The sequence below is a fragment of the Mytilus trossulus genome, chromosome 3 (assembly GCF_036588685.1).
Source record: "Mytilus trossulus isolate FHL-02 chromosome 3, PNRI_Mtr1.1.1.hap1, whole genome shotgun sequence".
Lineage (NCBI taxonomy): Eukaryota > Metazoa > Mollusca > Bivalvia > Mytilida > Mytilidae > Mytilus > Mytilus trossulus.
In genome coordinates this window covers 71,050,005-71,057,050 of record NC_086375.1, presented here as the reverse complement: position 1 = coordinate 71,057,050, position 7,046 = coordinate 71,050,005, and positions in this window count along the sequence as shown.

Here is a 7,046-nt window from a genome sequence, read left to right as displayed (position 1 = left end):
ATATGAAACGAAAAAAAATACTTATCTCAGCTACTAATTTGCTGATTTTTATCAGCGATACATGTGGAGAATAGATACACTATGATGTAAATGGAAGAACTATCACATCTTATTGAGTCATAATACTAAAATAAAAATTTCAAGTAATAAGCAATAATTTCAAGCTCCGAGATATTTTATAATAGCACAGTATTAGGAAGTAACAGAAAAAAGAAGAGTTAACGATAGAAATAAACAATTGATAATACAAACCGAAAACAAAACAAAACATCATGTTATTAGTTTTCCCAACGAAAGATTAAAAGAGGGAAGAAAGATTCCAGAGGAACATTCAAACTCAAAAATCGAAAATAAACTGACTTCGCCATAGCTAAAAAGAAAAAAACAAACAGACAAACAATAGTACACATGACACAACAAAGGAAACTAAAGAATAAGCAACACGAACCCCACCAAAAATTAGGGGTGATCTAAGGTCCTTCGGGAGGGTAAGCATATTCTGACCTGTCATTGGTAACGATTATCTCTGAACAGAAATTGTTGAAGATTTCTTAGTCATTTGGTTGCACACGCTTCGTTTATCTGTGAAGAGTATTCTTGTGTGTAATTTTTCTGTATTTAATCGTTGGCACTATTGTGAATAGCCTAAATGTTTTAAGAGTCGAACTCATTGTATAAAAGCGATACCTATTATTTATCTTCTCCAAACCTTTTTCAGGTTGTCGAGAACTATTTGGAAAGTATGATTTTTCATTTACATCATTTTATGATGCTGGAGTTTATTTACAACCACTGGGTCGATATCGCTGCTGGGGGAGATTTATTTATTTTCCCGATGGTATCACAAGCCCAGTAGTCAGCACTTTTTGTGCTGACACGAATTGTCATTGATATTGTTATATATATAAATTTACTGTTATCAATTTTTTGAATTTTTTGAAATACTAAGGCTTTTCTACCTCAGGCATAGATAGATTACCTTAGCTGTATTTGGCAAAACTTTTAGAAATTTTGGTCCTCAATGCTCTTCAACTTCGTTCTTTATTTGGCCTTTTTAACTTTTTTGGATTCGAGCGTCACTGATGAGTCTTTTGTAGACGAAACGCGCGTCTGGCGTATACTTAATTTAGTTCTGGTATCTATGATGAGTTTATTTGTATCATAAGTCCTCATACATTATAATTTCCAACCACTTTTGTTTATTTTATATTTTAAAATTGTCGACCAATACAAGCTGTCTCTGGAGTTCCATATAATAAATTTGAAAAGCTAGTGATTGAATTTGATGTATGTTAACTGTTTAGAATTGATATCGAGTTTTGGATTACTATTAGCTGGATATCTTTCAGCTTTCCAATTGTAAACTTTCCATTTCTAAGTAGCAACATTCCAGCAGCACCTGCATACGGGGTATATATCTCCCAATTGAAACGATATTCCTGTGCTTGCATTTTCTATCATGATTTTCTTGATAGAGGGTTGCTGCTCACAAGGAAGCTACTAAACCAAGACTTCCAAATGGTGAAGTTGAAATCACCCCTTCGTAAATTTTACGGATGCCATCACGAGTTGGTTGACCGTTATGGAATAACCGTTTCACAAGTGATATCGGATATGTTCCTTACGTCCTAACTACAATCCCCTTCTCTTTCATGAATGTGACCTACCGAATTTGTAATCAAATAATTAACACGACGGTTGCCACATGTGGAGCAGAATCTGCTTACCCTTCCGGAGCACCTGAGATCACCCCTAGTTTTTGGTGGGGTTCGTATTGTTTATTCTTTAGTTTTCTATGTTGTGTCATGTGTACTATTGTTTTTCTGTTAGTTTTTTTTTTTATTTTTAGCCATGGCGTTGTCAGTTTGTTTTAGATTTATGAGTTTGACTGTCCCTTTGGTATCTTTCGTTCCTCTTTTATAACACTAAGTAATACGGAAAATCCATTCTGTTATCGCAAACTTGTTTACGATTTTCTAAAATCTATTAACTTTATGTAGCAAGGTAGTATTTGCATTCCACAATTAAGGTTGCTTTTTTGTGTACCCTACTTTAATATATAAATCATTGTATCTGAACAGTGTAATTGAACAAATAATACAGTATCACCTGAACATACGTTCCCAAACTGAACGATGAATCAGGCGTAGACAAATATGAATTAATTTAACATACAGGTGAAAATGAATTTTTGAGATTTTTTTTAATTGTTGTATTTACTGCATGATAACATACATAAATGCACTAGTGGCCTTATGTTTTTAAAATAGCAAAAAAAAGTAAACGGTCATGGTACATTTTCAAATGCATTTCTGATTAGTATAATGTAAGTTATTCAGTAAACTGTATGTAGAATATTTGGCAGTGTTAGAAGGTGGTGAATATCCTAAAAGGGCTATCATTATCCCTTATTGGTCAGGAAATACTACCGAGCCATCTATAAGCTTCTTCATACGTGGATGTGCATTAAATGTATTAATATGAATTGAATTAATTAGATATATGTGTTATTACTATTCATAATTTATTTAGTCTTTTGACTGTAGTTAGAGATACATACGCAATATGGAAATTATCATGTTTTGTAGAAGACGACAGCCCGCTGTATAAAGTACAACTCATTCAAAATGATAATGTTGGCCTGTTGTGGGTAAACATTATCTCTGAACAGAAAATGGTATAGATTTCGTAGTCATTAGGCTGCGTGTATATGTGATGAGTATTCTTGTGTGTAATTTTAATGTATTTTTGTCACGTAATGTTTTCATTTTATCGATATTTGTTTAACATTGTCACATGAGCGGGATGTTTGGTTAATAATAACACCAGGTTCAACTGAATATTTCAGGAAAATGGCAGTTGTTATAAAATAGTACGCTTAGAAGTATGATGGCGTTTGTTTTTGTTACACTTCCGTGTTCCTGTTGTTCCTTTTTTTTCCTCTTATAATTGATGTGTTTCCCTCTATTTTAGTTTGTAACCCGGATTAGTTGTCTCTCAATCGATTTATGACTTTTGAACAAGGTATACTACTGTTGCCTTTATTTTCCAGCTTCCACTTAAAATAAGATTTTTTTTCCAATGCTCTGCTGGATATATTTTTTAAACGTACGTGGTACAAATGTATCTGCTTCCAATCTAAGATGTTAGCAAATACATTTTAGATTGAAAATAACTTTAAATGATAATAGTTTAGATTATTTTGTTCGTATAAAAAAAAATCACATATGCTATACCAGTTGAGATAAAATTAAATTAAGATTATTTAAATTTCTATGAATTATTAAAAACGTCAAAAATGATAAATATATTAACATTGATGTATTGGATCAATTTTAACAGTTCCCATGAGTCTTTAATATATCAAGATGATGTCAGATTCAAAAGAGTTCTGGCTTTATCTAGACCTCAATTGTACGCCGTATACCACAAAAGACTAGTCCAATTTCATCAGAGCATCAGCATAAAGAGAACGTGGACAATAGCCGAAAAAATAACAAGTAAGCAGTCATATAAATCAAATATAAATTGTGCCAGAGAAAAAAGAAACCGACTTTGATCAATCGTTTAATCTTGATGATAGGGTAAATAGTTATCAAATGTACCAGGAATATAATTTAATACGCCAAACAAGTACAAAGTTGAAAAGCATTGAGGATCCAAAATTCCAAAAAGTTGTTCCAAATACGGCATAGGAAATCTATGCCTGGGATAAGAAAATCCAACATGCAAAACCAATGCCAACTGTATTTTAAGCAACAACATTTGAAGACATCTACGCGACAATTTTTTTTTTTATTTCGTACAGACGAAGGGAAAATATAACGGGAATTTGTTAAGAAACATTGGGTGAGTTGTTGCCAAATATAATAGCCTCAAACGAAAAACAAAAGTATATCCTCCTATGCAAATGACTGTTACAACAAAAACCTTATTTGGACAATTCGGACTTTCCTTTTCAGCAACTTTTCGGGACTACCTAAGCGACATGAAAACATGTAGATTTGATGATTCTGAACAGGTGCTTTTCAAACAATTAAAAATGTGCCATATTTTGGTTTGTAAAAATATACAAAACGATTGACAAGATGTACCTTAATACTTGATACCTTGAAAAAGGTTTATGACATCACCAGGGATGACAACTCGCCGCGATATAGGATTTTTGTGTTAATGCGGCGTAAATCAACTAACAATCAAAACCAGGCATGACGTTGAGGAATTTACAGAATAAAATTGATATATCTAGGCAATTTGGTTTAAAAAATTATAACTGCTTACATATATAGACGTTTGGATAAAAAAAACTCCATGTAGAGGACCATATAGTAACAAATATTACATAATTAGTTTCATATAAGAGGATAACACTTAAATAATGAATAAAATTGAGTATGTAAATGGGGAATATGTCAAAGAGACAACAACCCGATCAAAGAGCAGAAAACAGCCGAGGTCCACCAATGGGCCTTCAAACAGCGAAAAAATGTCACACCCTGAGGCGTGCTTCCGCTGGCATCTAAACAAAAAAATTCATACAAGGCAACCAAAGGCCAGAGTTTGAATAATTTGAATACGGAATTGGTTAATGGTATTTTGTAATAAGAGATGAATGGAAACAAATTTCTTTATTCACAATTGGATTTCCAAAACATGGGAAAATAGATCTTATGTTGTGCGTGTAACATATCATCTGGGGTATCATGCTACGGTTGTGAAAGAATAACTGGTTTCTGAAAGTCAGTCATATCGATACGTGTAGTAATCATTCGTTTTACTACATTACTACATTATTACTTCGATCTCCTGACGTTTCATGACATTTGGTAGGATTATACAGACACAACGAGGCCCATGAATGATGATCTGATACAATAATGTATTCTAGATAATGATTTTGTATGCACGACAGATGACTAGTGTTTTTAAACCGATAAGAGCAAGAAAAGACAAATAAGACGCCAACATACTTACCAGATAAGGTTTTGAATCAATGTATTGTGCTTATCAAAAATATTATATGTTATATCTCAATCAACCATGTTGTATCTCTTGTTCGAACGACTTAGCATTGCTAATACCAGTATAATAACATAAAAATACGTCAGACGTAGTGCATTGTCCTGTATTGGACTATATTGTATTTATAACGTTAAATATGGTTTTGCGTTTTCAATCATGAGTTATTGAGGTGTATTTCTCTATATTTCGTGGCGTTGTACATGTGTTGGAACAAATATGCGGTTAATTCTGTATCCGGAGAATGGATCGAATCACACGAGTCACACTCACAGATAATTAAGCAAAACTTCAAATGCTGATGCATAGAACAGCAGCTAATATAAAAACTATATCTAAGAAGGAAAATATCGATCCGTTCACACCCAACATCCGATGAATTTGGTGTAAAAACGTCAGAAAAACATGATCTTTTTCGATGCGGAATTTTGGACAGATTGTACTACCAAGAAAGTACATATGTGTAATTTTTGGTATAATTTTGATTTACTGATAACAAAGTCAATATTAAAACTCATAAAATCATTACTTAAAGATTTAATTACAGTGTTGAATATGAAACTTTGAAGAATTAGTTTATTTAAAGGAGTGATAAATTTACTCGGCTATATTTAAATTTACGGGCTAGATTTGAAACATGAGTATAGAATTTAGGTTGTGCTATTCAGTTTGAAATAAGCTTCCTACGGTTACAGACAAACTTACAGACAAAACCTTTTTATCTATATATATTGCGAAAGCAAATTTACAGATCTAACATTGTTGGGTTGATGTTTAGACGAGTTGTATATATATATATATATATATATGAAAGAATTTTTTTGTAATATATATTTTTTATTATTTTTATATCATTTTCAAATCTCATCTACAAAAAAAGATGTACATTATTGTTACTAAACTATAAAATACTAGGTAAATAATAAAATACAGAATACATCTTCATTGAGCTCTATTCTTTAATAAAATTATCAATATTTCACCATTTATAACTATTTTTATTGCTTTTTTAGTCGAGCACATACTCATAGGGACCATGTCAATTATATAATACCTAAGTCATTCAATTTCTTCAGCAACAAATGGTACTATAAATCGTACTATCATAGGTAAACATATAGCTTCAATATAAGAATATATGTATTGAAAATATCTTTAAATACATGATATTTTATACCCAAGATTATACTTGATAAGGTTGGATGACTACTTATTTTACATACCTCTTCCAACTTTTGAAAAAAAGCCAGAATGTTAGAACATATGTTGATTCAAAAAATAGATGTATTTATGTTTCTGTCGTTTCTGTACAAAATGTGCACAAATCTGTTTCACTACATTTACACTTCATGAATAAAGTATTTGTTCCTAGAATTATATGGAGTAGTCTGTATTGAAATGGCCTTAGTGTGGGATCGTCCGATATAAGTAAAGGCAGACTAAAATAGAAACTCCATTATTCAGCCACTTTATTTATTCTCAATTTTATTTTCCGTTTCTCTTATATACGAGATGGGATTCCCTTTATTTTATCTCGAAAAGTTTTATAAAAATGTTTTGATGCTTTATCCACTGTTTTTATGGCGGTTAAAGTTTTGTGACCGACAGTATTTAGTTTGAAAAGTACGTGAATGAATAAAATATTTCCATTCCTTTGGAAATGCAAAGACTAGTCCATCGAACTCTAGGAAAGTTTTTTTTATATTATATTTCCTAATCAATTCTTTAAAGATGTAAATTTCTTCATTTTCCTTAATGAGATCATTTATCAAAAAAATATATCACTCTTTATCCAACTATTATAAAAAGCTGTTCTTCAATCAATCATAATATTTTCATTTTAAAATAATGAATGAGACAAAATTTCACGTGGGTCAGAAGTTGACACAGTGAGGCCCATGTTGAAATGACATTTTACAAAATGGATTAAATATTTCTTTAATTTTATTGAGTGCTGATTTTGATTGTCTCATATTTTCTTCACCATTCATTTCAAGATGATCTGCCCATAACACCTTCCATGCTGA